Raw genomic sequence first — 19,307 nt, forward strand, 5'->3', positions numbered from 1 at the left:
TGAAGAATACCCACATCTTGTTGGCAAACATACAGATGTACTCACATTTCTAAGGGATCCTAGAAACACTGCAAATCTGAATGTGATCTTGGAGGGAATTGTAATCCAAGTGAGCCTATACTCTGAGAGAACCCACAGGACAGTGGTGTGAAACTTTCCTTCGAGGGACAGATCGGGAAGGTTGCTGATAGAGACAGACTCTTGTTTCAGGCTGAAAGAAGTTCATCATGTTGTCTGGACTGAGGCAGATTTGAGGGGTTGACTGGGAGCTGGTGTATGTCGTTGAACTGATCTACACGTACTGAGAGAAGGTTTCTTCTTGCTGGAGACATTCATATTTTGTATGGTTAAAAACTGGTTCCAGTGAGAGAGAGAGATTGAGAGTTCGTTCTTATCATTCAGTAAGCAGACAGTGGATCGAGGACGAAAGTGCCGAGGCAGGACAGCACTTTTCAGAAGGAGTGCATAATGCTGATGTATTAAAGATTATTTTTTTCTTTCCTTAGGAAATAAAGATGGGCAGCACTAATAGTAATTTTGTGATACCTGATGTAGAAAGGCATCCACGTTGTCCACGGAACAGATGTTGTACATCAACATACCTTTGCTTCATTTATGGTTGCATTTTGTTTATAACCCTACTGCTTTCACTCACAGTTCACACATCTTACTATTTTGATGTACATAGAGCCAAGACTCCAGTGAATCTTCCTGAGCAAGAGGAAGGAGCAATTGTGGCAACTACTAGGCACCCAAGACCCTATGTAGTTATTCCTGTTCCACAGAAAGATGACCAATTACCTGAGTCTGAGATAAGTGCCATTAGCAACCATTCACAAGCAAGAAAGGTTGCTGAAATTCTGTTTGCACACACAAATCAGGCTTGGCAAGATGGACAAGACAAGAGGTTGCCAGAAAATGTGCCTATACAGGTAATGCATGCAAAAACAACTGGTCCTGTGATAAATGACTCAAAGGTAATCCCTGGAAGACAGACACAAATGGAGATTTTATGAGACATTTTCATGCCCAAATGGTATGGTGAGAGGATTACATTTTCTGAACTTTCTCCTATCCAGGGAACACTTGCAGGTGTACCCCGTCCACTGATAGATGTGCCTATGATTTATCCAGAAAGAAGAAGTTATGTTTGTACAATTCATGATATGATTATGGAAAATCTCAAGAGGAGAATGAGAACTAAAATAAACACTAAAGGAGATGATTTCGAGCTAAATGAAAACCTGGACAGTACAGCTCATTTGGGAAACAACATTTGGTACCAGCATATGAAAGAAGTAGGGAGAAGGACCTCAAATGAGGAATGCTTTGTGTGTACACTCCTGCCCTACAGTATGGGAAAGTCTAAAATCTTCATAGCTATTGAAATAAACATCAAAACAGCTCATTGTCTTTAACACATAGCGCTTTACAACACCAAAGGCCAGTTCATGGGTCAAGATGCCTACCTCAAATGGGCAACTGAATTGACAGATCCAGATGAAGATGACTGTGTACAGGATACCAAGACAAGAAACAGAGCCCATACCAAGAATCATGTGATCAGATATGAGAAGCCTGGAGTAAAAGGAGCTGGAATCAGATGGAGGTGAACAAGAAATTGGAGGTTGCAAGAAAATCTGCAGAAGACACTCGAAGATGGAAGAAAAGAGGTCACATGCAGTTCTGGGGATCTGTGTTATCACCAGATGGATGGGAAGAAGGAGTGGTCATCTGCAGAGCCTGGGTGATCATTGGATTTTATAAACTAGTCATTAACATTGTGCAGAATGGCTGCAAGCCATTATGGCCAAGACTTGCTAAACTACTGACTTGGGTCAAAGCCACAGGAGGTTCCCTGCAGATAGTGCTGTGCTTCAGAAATAATGTCACAAGAAAAGTTGGAGAAAATAAGAATTATGGTTGAATATATATATATTTTTTTTATTGAACTTACAACTAAGTTTTGTCAAAAATGCTTTTACATCGTCATGCGATCCTCAAGAAAGATGAGGCGACGGAAAAAACCTCCCCCACAACCTGGCCCATGCAGTTTAAAGTAGTCTCTTTGATGATCCCTGGATCTCTCCTTTTTCTTTAAGCTGTGACCGAGTCCGGTGGCGAGCAGCCATCGATACACAGATGGTTGATCTGGTCAAACACAAGTTCGATAAGTTTGGCTAACGCTTGGGACCATTTTGTGTTCTCACCGGAGATTAATCTAGCCCCCAGCTCATCCGTTTGGAATATCCATAGATTATCGGCCAGCGGGGGGAGGTAAAGATTTCAGTTTTCGTTCGTGCTTGTACATTCCATCACCAGGTGTTTCAAAGTTTCGATGGATAGTTCCTTTTTTCACAGTCGACATCGTTTCTCGGCACCAACTCCTCTGATAGATATAATCTCTCTGGTTGGTAACAGATTGAGTCTAGCTCTCATAATCACATTTCTCAGTTTCTTTTCTGGGAACTTGGCACAGTACTTCAATGTTTTTTTTACCTTATTGAATGTAGGGGGCAGGTGATTTAGCAATTTATTCCCCACCGCTTTCTCTGTTGTGATAATCCAGTCCAAATCTTCAGTTTTTCTTTTAATTTGATCCGGATTTTCTTTCAGGTCTTTGTCTGAACATTCAATCTTAGCCAGCTCGTCTCTTCTCGTTTTTACCCACTTTTTCAGGGCCACACAATTGCCAGTTTGTGTTTCTTCACGAATGATGTTAAAGATGGGTAGCGTGTCAGCCATGATGATTCTTCTGTAAAGACAGATGGCACTTTGGTCTACCATTGAAGCTAAAGACACCAGCCCTAACTCTCTCCTAATAGCTGGAATGGCGGTAGATTTTGGTAGACCTAACACTGTTTTCCACACATGACCTTCCAGCTTACTCCAGATGTTACGAGGGAAGTAGAGCGAGGCCTCCATTCCATAGGTTAGGGCCGGCACCACCTTGGCTTTATAGAATGTTATCGCCGGTATCAAGGAAAATTTGCCGAACCTGCGATCTATCGCTCTTGTTTGGGCGGTCAGGTATTTCACTTTTTCCCAAAGTTGGTTTTGGAGACTCTTTCAATTTTGGAACTGTCCAATTGGATCCCCAGATATTTAAAGCTGTTTACAATTTCGATTTTTTGTTGTCAAGGCACAGGTTTACTTTCTTTGTTACTTTGCTGGGGGATTTCTCCATCACCATGATCTTAGTCTTTGTTTTGTTTATCTCCAACTGGTTTTTGGCAATGTAGATTTCCAGATTGCATAGTTTTCTTTGCAGGCCCACTTTTGTCTGATCAATAAGAATGACATGGCCTGCATACAATAGGCGAGGGATCTCTGTTTTCCCGATTTTTGGGGGGAAAGATCGGATTTTGGTTTCTGAATGTTGATAGTCGCCTAAAAAGGCTATAAACAGGGCTGGCGCCAAGGGACACCCCTGCTTAACTCCTCGCCTCACCATGAGTTCTTCTGAAAGAGCGCCCTGGTGGTTTACTTTGACTCTCATTTTTGTATGCGTGTGGAGTGCCATTATGGGCTCCAGTATATTAGTAGGACAATTCCAACCTTGCAACTTCGCCCACAGACTGGGTTAGTCGATCTTATCAAAAGCCTTGGAAAGATCCACGAAGGCCAAGTACACCTTTGGCGCTCCTTCTTTGACTTTAGCTTTCAGAATATTCAGAACCATTAGATTGATTTCGGTGGATCAGTTTTTTTGAAAGCCTGTATGCAGTAGATCTTTAGACTGGCCCTCTTTCTCCCATACTCGGAAATGGTCTAGGAGACGGGTTGCGTATATTTTGCCCAAAATATCCAAAAGGGCAATCGGTCTATAGCTCGCTGGTTCTTGTCTCGGGCCCTTTTTGTAAATAGGGAATATCACTGCCTTTTGCCAGGATTCAGGAACCATCTTCGTTCTGCCGCATGTCTCAAATATCTTGCTGATCATTTCAGCCCATTTTGTTGGAAACATTTTTAAATCCATGTTGGTTAAACCATTAGGGCCCGGGGGTCTAGATGTTTTCAGTTTCTGTATTGCTGTTTCAATGTCTTCAATATTCGAAAGGTCGACCCAAGGTGTTTCCAGGAGATGTTTACTTGTTTCAGTGGCTCCAATAGGACCCTCAAATTCGGTCGTGAAATATTGGATCCACCTTTCTTCGGCTACCGCGTTAGACGGAGTGGCGCTCTGGGTGGGATTCAAGTCTTTTATCAGGGTCCAGAATTCACTAGATTTTTTAGATTATAGTTTATACATCATCTCTTCTGCTTCCCTTTGATATTGAATGGCTCTGTGTTGTTTGAGCCAGTTCTTATAGCTTTTAGCTTTCAGACGCCAGTTCTTCCAATCATCCGTCACATTAGATTTCTTTGCTGTTCTTAGCAATCTGCGGACCACTTTTCTTTTTTTCACCACTTTATCATATGTATGGGTCGTATGCACCAATTCCTTTACTCTCTTCGATCCCTTAACTTGAAAGGCAAGTAAAAGGGGCAGGTAGTTCGGTCTGTCTTTAGTGTCTGTCCTGGCCTGGATGCTACCTTTCATCTCCCAGTTCTGCTTAATTTTAGCAATGTCTTGTTCCGTAAGCCAGAGACGAGTCTGTGGAACATTTGACTCAATTGCCCAGTCATAAATTCTTACTTTCGTGTTCGTAGTGTGCCACGAGCATCTCAGTAAGTTATGGTCACTGTTGATGGTTTTTTGGACATTAAAGCTGATTAGATCATGCGTAAAAAGACCATTGGACACAAAAATATAGTCCAGCGTTGCTTTGGAGCCATTTCGTTCCCATGTCGGTATATTCATTTGGTTGGTAAACAGGGAATCAACGTTTTGAATGCTTCTCGAGCTAATAGCCTCATTCCAGGCCTTTCCTCTCTTAATGGTGGAATCCACTGTTCCCTGGTGGTGTTTGGGACGTTGGTGGTCCACCATGGCCTCTGTACATTTGGCATTAAAATCACCACAGATGATCAGTTCGATTTTATCAAATTCCACATACAGCTAGTCAATCATAGCACTCATATTGTCACAGAAGGTTTTTATTGATGTTCGCTGTGGATTCCAGTAACAATTCACGATGGCCACAGTATTTTGGAAGGCATTTTCCATCTTGGCCTTCCCCTGAATTTGAGAGGTCAAAATGACCAGCGTTTCATATGACTGTTTCCACGTTCTGAGTTCACTTAGACCTGTACCAGATTTTATAACGGTTCGCAGCCCCGATGACGGTCTGCCAAGCAGTCCTTTGACTGCCGGCGAAATCGCCACTGAGAACCCGTCCAGTGATGGTTGTTTTAACAACCAAGTTTCTTGTAGGCATATGATGTCGAATTGACTTAGGTCGACGTCTCCCGGTGTCGTAAGGTGCATGTGACCTCTCGTATTCCAAGAACCTAGAGAGTATGATTCCTTTGTGGGTCGCTCGCTTCTTTTTTCATCGATGTTGTCGGCGGTGCAAGCTAACCCAGGTCGTTGCTATTTGGCGTATTTTTTATTCCAGCTTGACGTTAGCCACTTCCATGGTCCCATTGGTTGTTTTTCATATTCCCTTCTCTCTTGGGGACTTGTGTGGTTGTTCGTCCTGACCTCTAGCTGTTCTCGCCCTGGATTACCCGCAAGGACAATTTGGCCCTCATTACGACCCTGGCGGAAAGGGGAAAACGATGGCGGAAATGCAATACCGCCATCGAAAAGCGCTCGGTGCGACTATGACCCGTCACCGCAAAGTACGAAGCCATTAGCGACACCGTAGTGAACGCCAACGCTAACTGCACTAAGCACGCGCGCGCGCACCATGCCAAACCGCAAACACCACCATGGTGCAACGGTACGCCAATTCCGACCCTAGCGGACATGTACCTAACGCCATCAGGCATGGCGGAATGGACCATTCCGCCATGGCGAGAAATACGGCATCGTGAACCAACCGTAAATGGCCCACTGAGTGCCTGTACTCCACTCCCTGGCCACATTGCACAACTCCTGGCAGGCGCAATGTACTCACACCATGCAACCAGTGAAATCTACAATTCACCCATGCATGCCAACGTAGAAATGCATGCAGGTGTTCGAAGCGCCCCGTGAGTGGGCATCCATGTACGGCATTTCACCATAGCTGTACTGATGCAGCACAGGCATGTGAAGGTACAAGACATCAAAATGGAAATCAAGAACACATGACACAAAACAACAGTAGTCCCCCATCGCTTGCCACCAGCGCAAGGCAACATCCAAAACAGCATCCTGAGGGGGATTGCACCAGACCTGTACTCTTGCCAGTAAACAAACCAACCATCAGCAGAAGCATGTACCACACAAGTTGGCAGAGTGACTGAGCAGCCAGGCACATCCCAAGAGGGGCCGATGGGAGCTGCAGGGCACAGATGGCATGAATACAGAAGCTATTCCAATGGACATGACCCCAGTCCCCCTCCAACAAACGCACGCAAACACAGGCACCTGTGACCAGCCACATTCTGAACATCCCATCATACCATCAATCGACCTGGCTGACAGGCACCAGTCGGCCAAAAGCCAATCCCCCGCCCCTGAACAGCACATCATGTAAACAGTCACAATGGCAGCCCCTATCCGTGACCACACTGTGCTACGTAGGCAAAAGCGGCCAGTACTGTACCACACAACTCAACTCAGAAGGCGGAACACAATGCAGATCATCTCGCAATACATACCGCCACAAATCGAAAATCGCCACATCACCTGCAAAGAATAACGCAACACGCCAAATATCGGAATACAATTTAAATGCACATCCAAATGACAAAGGCCTCACAGCAATTTGTAAAATAACACCAAAACATCCATCATCACCGAGTGCTGCATCTGCAATAATTGACCAGCTTCCACTTGTGTGACGCCCTGTACCATCATGGCACACAGGGCCAACATCAACGTTCCAAAAGGCAACATGGAAGCGGCAAGAACCGCAGGTCCGTCCCATGAGGCAGGCACTAGTCCAGCTGAAAGGCCGAAATGTTGCACCTAGCCACCAGAACAGCGTAAGGGCATGTGGCCCATTGGCGATCGTCCCATAAGATCGTAATGCTGCTCCACTGATTCACCCGAAGCTGCAGGTGTCGAGAGTAAAAACCATCTGGAGGAGTGGCGTACAGATGGCATCTGCAATAGGGCAGGAGATACCTGTCACCAAAATGAAACACAAATTAACCGATTGCACTACATGACACATGATGCATCACTATCTTCATTCAACACACCAAATCCACACCCATATGCATGCTAGCCCACTCCAAAGGAATATACACACCCCTAAATCAGTATCGATACATAACGAAACCAATCGAGGTTAATACACCATTGGCAACGTCGGTTACTGTGCATGCGTCCGTCAAGATAGAACCCATGACATGGGATTAGTAACGTGCCTAGACACAAGTGTATGAAGGCGCGTCGAGACAGGGAGGATCCGACAAGGGCAGATAGACGTAAGTCCCACTATGGCAGCCTTGCCTCACATAGCGCAGGGGAAGGGGATTGAATCAAAAAACACATGTACATGGCAGACCCTAAATGGAATCATCTGTCCATGCATCCATTCATCATTCCCTCATCCCGCAATGAAAACGCATGAACATTCACTCACATAATATGTGAAACTTCCATCGCGTCTGTGCGTAATGCAGTCTGCAAAAACCACTGTGCTCCTGGCCGGATCTGTAGTGTCGTGAAGCTAGATGGACTTGGGAACGTCCTGCCTTATCGTCCACTACGCTATTGCGCATCCCATTCAATTCATGTCATTCATTGCTTGCTCGTTATGGGCCCTGTCCCAAGGACATTCAACAATAGAACGTTACATTTCCAGGCAGACCTGTGGGCGTCTCCTCACCGCTACTTCGCAACCAAAAATCCTGGCCTTCGAATTCCTCACTTGCAACATTACGTCGAAAAGGCTTCTGTGAACGCTTGCATTCACAATTACATCAATGTAGTGCGGCTGTGTGTCATAATGCTAACTGGCTGCAATCACAAATGGGACGCCACGCCCGTCGGTGAAGTACGATACTGTGCTGCATGAGGGTCGGCCATCGATCGAGCCCTACATACCACTGACTCTTCACAGGTATGTAAGCGGCTGCAATCATAGCATGTGTAACAATGGGAGCATAGCATGAAAATCAGTCAAAGTACATCACACTGCCATCGGGATTTGATACATGATTCCAATCCCAAGATGCCATGCGGCCAAATGCAGCCTTACGTGCGGGACGTGCTCGGCCAGAAGGGATTGCATCTGCCACAGATTCATTCAATCAGCACAGGTGGAGGCCATACAGGCCGACAGCACATATATAGCAGACCCAAACCCCTCCCACAACCACTCCCACTCCAAAATGCTACCGGCAGGACTAGCGATGTTGGGCCTGGGGCACCAGATAGCACTGCAAGTGCTACAACTACAAGAAGACGACGAACAACAACAGGTACAACAACCGGGCGCACAGGGGAGACGGAGGAGAAGGAGGAGGAGGAGGGCAAGGCAGGGTCAGCAAGGCCCACAAGCACTGCCACTACCACCACGCAGGCGGCCCGCAATCCCACGCCTCCGAGCTGATCCGTTCAACCTCACTGCTGAGCAGATCCACACCCTCTACCGTTTGGACCGGGACACCATAATCGCCATTGTGGACATGACACATGCTGACCTCGTGAGCATGATAGATAGCCCAACCGCCATCCCACCCCTACTGAAGGTGGTGTCTGTACTCCACTTCCTGGCCACAGGCACCTACCAGCACACAGTGGGACAGTTGCATGGCATTTCACAGCCACTGTTCTCACGGACACTCTCCCAAGTGCACGATGCCCTCCTGAAGCACGCCGACGACCACATCACACTACCACGCACGTACCAGGAGATTACCAACGCAAAGGTGGGATTCCATGCACTTGGCGGCATCCCGGGTTGCATTGGTGCCATCGACTGCACCCATGTTGAATTGGTTGTCCCACATGCCATGGAGGTCCAGTACCGCAACCGGAAACAATTTCATTCAATCAATGTGCAAATGGTGTGTGACTCCAACAAGATCTTTACGCATTGTTGTGCCAGATTTCCAGGATCTACCCATGATTCTATGGTCCTGAGGAACACAAGAATACCACGCTACATGGAGCGACACGCAGGGCACAGATCCTGGCTACTCGGTGAGTCTCATTCCATGCATGACATCGTGGCCCATTTGATGCGTCAATGACCTTGCAGGAGGGGGGGGGGGCTACTTAGCACTATCATTCCACTGACACCCTTTATTCGTCCCATACAGGTGATGCCGGGTATCCACTGAAGAGATGGCTCCTTACACCAATCCGGAACCCACAGAACCAGCATGAGGAGGACTACAACCATGCCCACTCACGTAGCCGTGTGGTCATTGAACAGGCATTCGGCCTACTGAAGGCTCGTTTCCGCAGCCTCAGCAGGTCTGGCGGGGCACTCATGTACAGCCATGAGAGGGTTTCTAAGATGGTCATGGCATGTGTCATGCTGCACAACATGTGCATACGTAGGAATGTGCCCATGCCCCCTGACGCTGTACTGCATGCACCTGAAGATGATGATGATGAGAGTGGGGATGTGGAGGCACCCCAGGGAGTCCATGAGGCACAGGATGCACGTGCAATCCGACAGAGCATCATAGATGCATGCTTCTAGCAACCACGCATGGTGCCTATTACACGGAAAGGGGACCTGTGGCACTGTGTGTGTGTAGTACAGGCACATAGTGGACTGTACGCCTATGAAGGCCTCGTACGCAAATATCAATGTCCACACATGTCATTGGATGATAATGAAGTGCTGTATTGTTAATGTGATTTGATTCATACACCCTATGGACCCGCCACCCAGTGAAGCCCAACACACCCCCTCCACCCTACTTCCTCCCCCCCCAACACCAGTGTCCAGATATGCATGCTGCCCGTGGGTAGACGCTATTGCAAGCCCCCTCTACGGGTATCAGGGGCACCCCTGCCCGTGGAGCGCAGGTTCCTGCCAGATCTGCGTTGGGGGCTGCCCTGGACGGAACTTGCCACGGATGACGTCTCTGCCTGCTCGCGTCCATGCATGTCTCTGAGGGTTTGTGAGAGCTCCGAGAGCACACGGCGCACAGCAGCAAGTTCAGCACAAACGTCTTTGGACGTCGCATGCAGTTCCCCCCTCAGGCTCTCGGTGCTTTTCTCCATTTGTGCTCTCAGGCTCTCGGTGCTTCTCTCCATTTCTCCCCTGAGGCTCTCACTACTTTTCTCTATTTGTGCCCTGAGTGTCTCGGTGGATGTTTCCATGGCTGCCCTGGAACCCCCGCATTCATTTGCATGGTCCTTGAGTAGCGTGGACGCTTCCTGCTGTTGCTCGATCAGCAGGTCGAGGGACTGTTGCCTCTGCTGGGCCATGGACATTTGCGGTGGTGTGACAGGGGGGCTGCTCAACACATGTTGCCTTGGCACAGGACTTGTGGGGGTTGGCCAGTCGTCGTCTTCAGGGTGCCCCTGCGTGGTTTCGTCATGGTGTAGGGGATGGAACATGCAGGGGGATTGGGAAAGGTCATGGATGGTACCTACGTCGCCAGCACTGTTTTCCGTGTCGGAGCATGCTGGCATGACAGCTGTGTCACCTATGGTGCTGCTACCACCAGAGGCAGTGCCATCAGATACGTTCTTTGGGGGGACCTGTGGTGCTGGGGTTGTGGACTTGCTGGCTGCTGGGGTGCCTGTTGCAGTCCCCTCCAGTGTGCTGGCACTTGATTCCTGCTGCTGCCGTGTCTTGATCCTTGCACCTGAGGTGGAGGCTCTTGGGACGTTGGTCCTGGCCCTCTTTGCAGGCGTGCTGGTAGGGGTGTCCTGCAGCTCGTCGTTGGTATCGGACCCTGTGGTGGAGTAAAGAGGGGCGAGCGTTAGTTATGGGTCTGTCGGATTTGGAATGGCAACGTATCAAATGCATTGGGGTGGTACATGAGGCTGATATGGGACTGGGCCTTGGAGGTGGTCTCATTTTCGTGTGGATTGAGGATGCATTCATTTGGCTGCCTGCAGTTAGGGGGTGCATGCTGCACATGTAGGGGTTGTTTATGGCATCTTGATTAATTTGTTTATTCATTCTGACTTTTAGAGGGCGCTGTCAGGGCAAAGTATGTATTGCACTATGGGGTCACATGGTACTGCACATGTTCGTGGTTTGTGGATTTCGCATTGTTTCTCTTGGCAAACCTACCTGATTCTCCGGATGTCGGCACTCCTTTCTCCATCCCTCCGACTCCCTCTATGCTCTCCATTCCTATGGTGGAGGCGCAGATCTCCTCCCAGGGGGTCAACTTGATGGGCGACTCTGATCCCCCCCCGGTAGCTGTGGCGATGTTCCTGTTCGCAGAAAGTATGCTGCGTACGCGGATCCGCAGGTCGTCCCACCGCTTGCGACATTGCTGTGGCGTGCGGGGTGTTGTCCCCACCGCACTTACGCGCTGTGCCACAAGGGCCCATATGGCCTTCTTGTTGGCAAGGGCCGTCCTGGTCATTTGACTGGAGAAGACGACGGCGGCATTTTCCTGCAGGGTCTCGGTCAGCACGGTCAGTTCCTCTCGGGAGAAGTGGACCTGCCGCTTGCGATCACACGCTTTCTTGGCTACCTTTCCCATATTTATTTTTTTAACTGGGGTTGCTAACGGGTTGGGATGTGTGTCAGGGTCGGATTTTTAATGGTTGTGTTGGGATTCGGATTTTATAGTTGTGCGGCGTGCTGTTTCCCGTTCCGGCCACATGCTTTTACTTCCGTTTCCGTATATTTACGGTGCCCGTAATTTGCGGTGCCCGCTCATTACGGTGCCCGCTCATTACGGTGACCGCTAAGATGGGTGGCGGTATTGCACCTGGTGCAGCGTACGGCGGCGGTAAGGGCCGTTTTGGGGTCATTTCCGCCATCGCAGCCTTTCGGATTCCGCCATGGCGTAATGCTCGTGCCCGATGGGTCGTAATTAGCCGCACTTTGCTCCTTCGTGCAATGGCGGAAACGCTATTTACGCTGTTGCGGTCCGGTCAGTCAATTTCCGCAAGGGTCGTAATGAGGGCCTTTGTCTCTGTTCCTCTCTGTGCGTTCTCGTGGGATACCGGGTCCAATCAGGCTGGTCCTTTGTGGTTCGATACTGTCTCGAGTTTGTGTCACCTCTCTCTATCGGATCAGTGGGCTTTTTTGGACCCCTCTCTTGATGATATGACCGTCTGCATGGCTCTTGCCTCTCTTGTGGATTATATCCTCGGTTTCGACGATATTGTTCTTCCGTTTTTAACCTATAGTGGTACTGCAATTTTGGCTTCTCCACCTTTTCCTCTTCAAAATCTTGACTACACCTCCTCCTTTTTAATTCCGTCAAACAAAGCCCCATTTGTTCTAGTTCAAGATATGCTGATTCATTAATGTGTTTAATGGCGGCTGCTTTCAGATGCAGAAAAACTTTCGCCTTCTTTTCCCTATGATAGGGTTCCACCAGCACCAGATCCTCCGTTCTAATCCTTTTCAGGATTTTCACTTTCTTTGTAATTTGTAGTACAGTCGATCTATTTAGGATTAAGGAGTTATTGTCTGCTTCCATTTGTTCCAGCTTAAAAACTCATATCTCTTCTTTTGATTTTTTTTTGTTTTCTGGATCACCTTTTTCTGGGCGACAACTCCGTGGACTTCTTCACTTATCCCTCTCTTCTTGGACCAATCAAGCTTTGGAAGAGGTTCTTCTTGATCTAGATGTCAGGCTGGGGGTCCTCTCGTCATCGGCCCTCGAATCAAATCTCGGGCTTGCTGCTCTGTTATCCAACCTGATCGGTCCACCTTTTTTGGACTCGGCTGTAAAATTTTTGTCTCTTACTATGGAGCCCTTTTTTACATCAGCTTCTGTACAAGGCTCCATTGACACCTTTAACACCTTGTCGGAATGAGTAAAGATGTTCATTAAGTCTGTACATTCCAGGAAATCGTCTACTGTTTTCGGCGATCTTGGGGGGCTGGTCGGCGCTTGCCGTATCTTAGCCTCTTGTCGGTTTTCTTTTAGTGTCGAGTCACCCCCGTCCGACTCCCTCGCTGCAGATTTAGCCGCCATTTTTGGATCCTTCTTTGGTTTTGATTTCCTCTCCGTCTGGTCATTTATGGATGGTTGCGGGTTCAACAAATTAGCCAGTTGGGTCCCTTCCGTTTTTTCTTGATTCAAAACCAGCACGGTTTTCTCTTTTCCCTTCGGCTGGGCCGCAGCCTCATCCTTTGCGGATTCAGTAGCCAATGTCTTTATTAACGCGATTCTGTTCAGATTTACCATCTTCTCGATCTTTTTTTCCAGCGCTTCAATTTTCCTTTCCCACTGTGTTTTCTGGTTCGATGGATTCTGCGAACCCCCTGGACATAAGGCTCTTACTAGTGGTCTTCCGGCCTGAGTGTCCATGTTCTCCATCTTTTTCTCCACTGCTTCGATTTTCCTTTCCCACTGATTCTTCTGGTTAAGCATTTTTTCTACAGTTGCTGGCAGGAGAGTTTCCATCTGGGCCAATTTCTCCATCATATTCGATGGGATTGCTGTATTGTCTTGTATGTTCTCCTTGATTGCTTCATACAATTTACAAAACGGTGCTAGCACGATGGTCATCGCTGACATGATAGCAATCATGTCCGGTTTCTTGTTCGAGGATTCGTTTTGAAGTGCCACTGCAATTTCGCTGAGTCGTCTCTTTTTTGGTGAGGCTGGGATTTTCTCCGATCTTCTCGATGTCGCTAGCAGTTCCAGAACAGGGCATTCTCCTGTTAATCTTAAATTTTTGTCGATGTTTACCACAGTTCTTGGGATCCCCATTTCCTAGCGGGGTTTTCTTTATCCAATTTTGGTTGGGCCCCTTTAGGTGTAGGCGTAGCACAGAATTGCCCCTTAGACAGATGGGGCTTAGTCCAGGACCAGCGGTCTTCTCTGTTCTGGTGTGGCTGCGGCGTTTGATTGGGGTCCCAATCCGAAGGTGTACCCTTTCCCGTCTCTTCCTCTTGATCGTCCTCCAGTATAAGAATCTCCTCTATTCTTGGTGGGACCCCTTTAGTGGGGCTTTGGGTCCGGGCACTCTCGAGTCTCCTCACGGGGAGGCCCTTTAGGTCCCTTTGTTGCCTCATTGGACTCTCCCCTACTGTAGGATTTTCGGTATCCTTACATAGGTCATTTGTGGGTATTTTAGCGATTTGCTGCAGGGCTCGATCCAACCGCCCCAGTCAGTCTCTTAGTACTGTAGGTGGCTCAGTTCTCCTCTGTTTTTGGGCGGGCTGTGGATCGGTTACTATTTCCAGCATCTCTGCATCTGATATTTCTGTCTCGATGCTCTGTTTTCTTTTATGTTGCTGTGTAAATAAAGCTTTTAGAGGGCAAAACAGCAGGGGATTAGGGAGCCCTTTTGGAATTTGTCCACCTCTTCTGGGACCTTTTCTAGGTTTTTGTTCCGCTGGCATATTATTCTTTAGGGATCTCATATTTACCGTCTTCTTTGAACCTTGGGGTCTGGGTTTAGCTGGGGTATTGGCTTTATTTCTCTTTTTCCTTATAGCGCCAGCTCCCGTTATCAGTTGCTCTCCGTCCGTTTCCTTGTTTGAGTCCTCTGGCTGTCCCTCTGTTTGGTTGTCGCTCTCCAAACCTTCTTCATCTCATTCCGACTCTTTCTCGGTGTCAGTGCCTATCCCTCTGTCTCCGGGATCTCTCAAAGGGTTGGGAACCCTGGCCAGGGTTTTACCCCCACCTTGACGGGTTTTGTCACAGTCGTGAGCTGTGTCATGCAGCATTACTTGAATGTGTATCGAGTTAGGCACCTGTCGCCTTTTTCTGTAGTGGCTGAGGGTTTTGTCGCCTCAGCCCCTTCCACCCAGGGGGTATTTTTCCCAGCCTCGCTCGTTGGTTGGCGCGGGGATATTTCACTTATTTCGGTTATTTCGTTTAACTTTGCTGCTTCTGCTGTCTCTTTCACCCCTTGTCGGCCTCTATTGCATGTGTTGCGATTGGGTGCGTCGCTCCACAGGCCTTCGCCATTAACATCTGATTTCAGTGGGGAAAGAGGTTCAGTCCAATACCTGATTCCTTCTTGTTTAGGGTTTTTTTCATTCACATCGCTCATTCGCTGATCAGGGTATGTCGCCCACCGTCCTCCAGCCGTTCCCAGCAGCATTTTGCCTCGGTCCGACAGATCCATTCCTTGGCCCTGAGGGGCAGGAGGCAGCGTGTGCTGCCCCGAGGGACCTACCATTGCTCGGGACTCCAGGGACGCTTGCTCCTGCTGCATGTCCGGTTGTTCCTCCATTGACGGCTCGGGCATGGGCTGGGGCGCCTTCAATGCTGCAGAGGCTCCTGTCTGGTCTCGCGGTTCGGGTAAGATCGTACTTACTACTTCATTTTTGTCCACACGACCCATGTAACGGCACTTTGGGATGCAACAGTTCTGGGGATTTAGAGTTTATCGATAGAAAGTCCAAAATCGAAGGGGTCGCGGACGGTCTTGGTGCTGAGTTCGACTTACTTCTCCTTCTCCCTGGGCTCATTTCTCCCCCCAACCTTGACTTCGCTGTTTTCACCGTGCGTCGGTCCTTTGGGAAAGTTTTCAAACTCTTCTCAACTGTCAAGGGGCAAACCTCTGGTTCCATTCGGCTACGTCTACGCGTCTGCAACGGACTGCTGCAGACTGGCTCACACCTCAGGCTCACAGCTCCGCTTCACCGGTCCGCGGTGTCAGAGGGTAAAAATATGAACTTCCTGCTGCTTCAGACACAACGATGCGGACTGCTGCAGACTGGCTCACACCTCAGGCTCACAGCTCTGGTCGAATATTTGATGTTCCAGGAATGGTACATGGTACAGCAGTGATCATGGATCATTGTTGGGCTTGTGGAGCCAGAGCTTATATCAGATTGCCTGCAGATTGGGGAGTAATATGTACCCTAGTGTATGTCCATTTTTCAGCTTTGGTGATTCCAAAGAGTGATTTGCACATTGACAATTTCCCGGAAGCAGATGCTCACCTGAGGAAGAAGAGATCTGTGGAGCTGATAAAGAGGATGAAGAGAGAGAACTATTTCTCAGCTAAGTCAATAGAAGCTTTCAATGCCATACCATACGAGCACAGGTTGTTTAGCCATACCTCATATGTGTTCACATTGATCTTCATGCCAGCTAGCCAGGTTGGAGCAAACACAAAAGTGGCTATAAATCACCAGATGGGAATTGCTGCAGACAATTAACACTACAATAAAGGGATTCAATGTGATCAGAGAAGAGATGAGAGCCATAAGATTGATGACTCTTCAGAACAGATACGTCATAGATATGATTACAGCAATGGATGGAGGTGTTTGTGCAAAAATCGGAGAATCAAGTTGCACATTTATACCTTCTCATGATGACGAAAATGGAACCTTGACAGAGGCCAGAGACATGCTGACGAAACTCCATGGCCAGATAATAGATGAAGTAGAAGACATTGCTGATAACAGCTGGTTTGGATAAATCTTCTCTTGGGTTCCACAATGGATGGCAGACATGTTTAAGTTTCTTGGAAGCCTGATCGTGTTGGTGTTGCTTAGATTTTGTGTGATTAAAATAATAATCTCGCAATATAAGAAGACAGCAACGAAAGCCTTAGGGATGAAGATTATGATCAATGTTGAATCAGGATTTAAGCCCAGAGACCTGACAGATGAAGAGATCAGAGACTTTGTGAAGGCTAGTATCCATGCACCTGAGGGGACAAAGTTCCTGTATCTGAAGAATCATAAGAAATATGTGGGAAGATGGATATACTGTAGTCCAAGTGGACAATGCCAGCACATGCCATGGAATAAAGATGAGCATGTGAAAACAGCAGTATGCCTGAAGGGAGACATAAAGATATGGGTCCCAAAGAAGTTGTTCTTCCGGCCAAGCTTCCAGGATGTGAAGAATGATGTGGGAGTGGTCGATGAATCGCCCAGAGGGGGGAGTGTAGAGGAGGAGCCAGGTAACCCCACCTCAATCGACCCACCCTTTTTACCTGTATGCTGGAAACCACAGTATGTGATGCATACAGAACAGCTGAATCGACAAAGAGCAGAGTATGGACCAGTGAAAGTGCCAGTACCTAAGAGAATATGGGAGCCAAGGTACCCATTGAGAAAACCATATCTGCATACAAAGAAATATGATGGCCATTTGTATGAAATCCCTGAAGAAGCAGAGCCAATAAGCGGCAAGTATGAATGATAGTGTTAATAACCATTGCCAGTATATGTTACATGGAGTTTAAGATGACGTACATAAAAGAGATGTAGTGACCAGAGAATGCATATATTCTATAAGACATCAAGAAAGTACTAAGGATAAGTGACATCTTGGGATCAAGGTGAAGAAGCTTATGCAACACAAACAATATCAAGTTATTTTACAAGTGTACAGATGCAGAAGAAACGCAAGCAGCAAAGTAATCATGAAGCTAGCTTTAAGCTTCTAGTAAATAGACTGCAGCAAGCGCCAACGTATACATACATAGGAATGAGAGAAATATGGATGTTGCCACTTAATGTATTATAGCAGGTGGGACAGTAGAAAAAGGTGTAATTTCAGTGTGTCGCAGTAAAAAGCAAATTGAATTACAAGCAGAATATCAGCAAAAGGCGAGGCTGGGAGAGCCAAGAAGCCAAGGTTTTATCAAAACTGGTGTGAAATGACTTTGGATACAAACTGCTGTTCAGAAGGCATGAATATAACAAGGAAGACGTCAGAGGTCTTTTAGAAAATAATATTAAATGCACGAAAAGTCTTGATTCCATGGTCTCTAGTCACATGGAAGCATGAAGTTGGATGAACGAGATGGTCACACCTAAGCCCGAAGGCAGACTGTGCTTCTCTCTCCCTAATTTTCTCAGAGATAAGAAATCTCTCAAGGATGAATTTCAAAGGCCTCGTTGACAGTAGACCACTGAGGTGATGATAGATTGATATGCTAATTGGTGGGAAGCTAAAGGTAAGGCAATCTCGCCAGCATCTAGATGGCCAGCCTGCAGGCTGCTAACGTAGGTGGAAAAGTTCTGAAGAAGGATAGAGTGCCAATCAATTGTAGAGGACCTGCGTATTTAGGGGTTCTATAGTTATGTAAACCAATGGGACGTCATGTATTTAGTGATGCTCATAGTGGTCATTTTTAAGGGAGGGCTTAGTTGTCCCAGCTGATGTTGAGTAACCTGTCACGTAGTTACACTTTTTTAGACTAGTATGGATCGTATACTTAGATGTTCACTTAGAGCCAATCACCCATGCACATAGGTTTTTGTAGTTTGCCATGTAGAATGACGCTAATACACATGTGGTTTAGATGTCATTGATGACACATATTACTTATAAAAGTTCTGTTTTTTCTTATGTTCGTTATGCTCCCTGTTTTAGATAATTGACATTAAAACAGTCTTCCTTTTGTCAACTTCCTGAGTCGGCTCCATTATTGATGTATGAGTTAGGTCTGTATCCCCATCCATCTCGAGGGTAATTGCTACTCATCAAGTTCACTGGTATCATTGGAGGTGGACTCATACTGAGTCATGCCCCGGATGGACTGTAGCAACTGTGGATTCTCATGGACTGCCACAACACGTCCTCCATTGGTGCTCTGTTAGGGCTCAGCCTCCCGTTCCTCCTCTAACTCCTCCCCTGAATCTGGTGGCTCATCACCTGCACATGGACACATAAAGACATGAAGAATCATGTTAATTGCATCTACTACATGTATTGTCATCACAAAGCTGTCCGGCAACCCATTTAATGCATGCTAACATGCCATAATTTGCATTAACACACTATGTAAACAAATCCCAGAAATCATGGCGTATGCAGACTTGACACCACATCCCATGTCCCTGACCATGTAAACACTGCAGAAATTTCCAACAGCCATGTGTGGTGTTCGAGTTGTGTGATGTGGAGAGTGAGGACATGTGCTGGAAGATAGGATGAGGGGACAGTGACACACATGAGGGACAGGGACAGGCACCCATGGTGGGGTGTTCAGAATGGCAGGTCAACATGAATGACTCCAGACAAATCTCTTACAAGGGGCTCAGTGCAATTGCTGTGTCAGGGATTTGCACAGTGTAGTAAAATGCTAGGTCACTCAAGGCACAATGTCCCACCCGCTGACAGTATTCATGGAAAATATGTGTAGCATGAAGTCACCCATGCACATGTGTGGATGGAACTTCTACTACATGCAGTGCATGATAAATATCACATGCTTCAGACACAAGCAC

Source organism: Ambystoma mexicanum, chromosome 5q, assembly GCF_040938575.1.
Source record: "Ambystoma mexicanum isolate Mex_15411 chromosome 5q, UKY_AmexF1_1, whole genome shotgun sequence".
Taxonomy (NCBI): Eukaryota; Metazoa; Chordata; class Amphibia; order Caudata; family Ambystomatidae; genus Ambystoma; species Ambystoma mexicanum.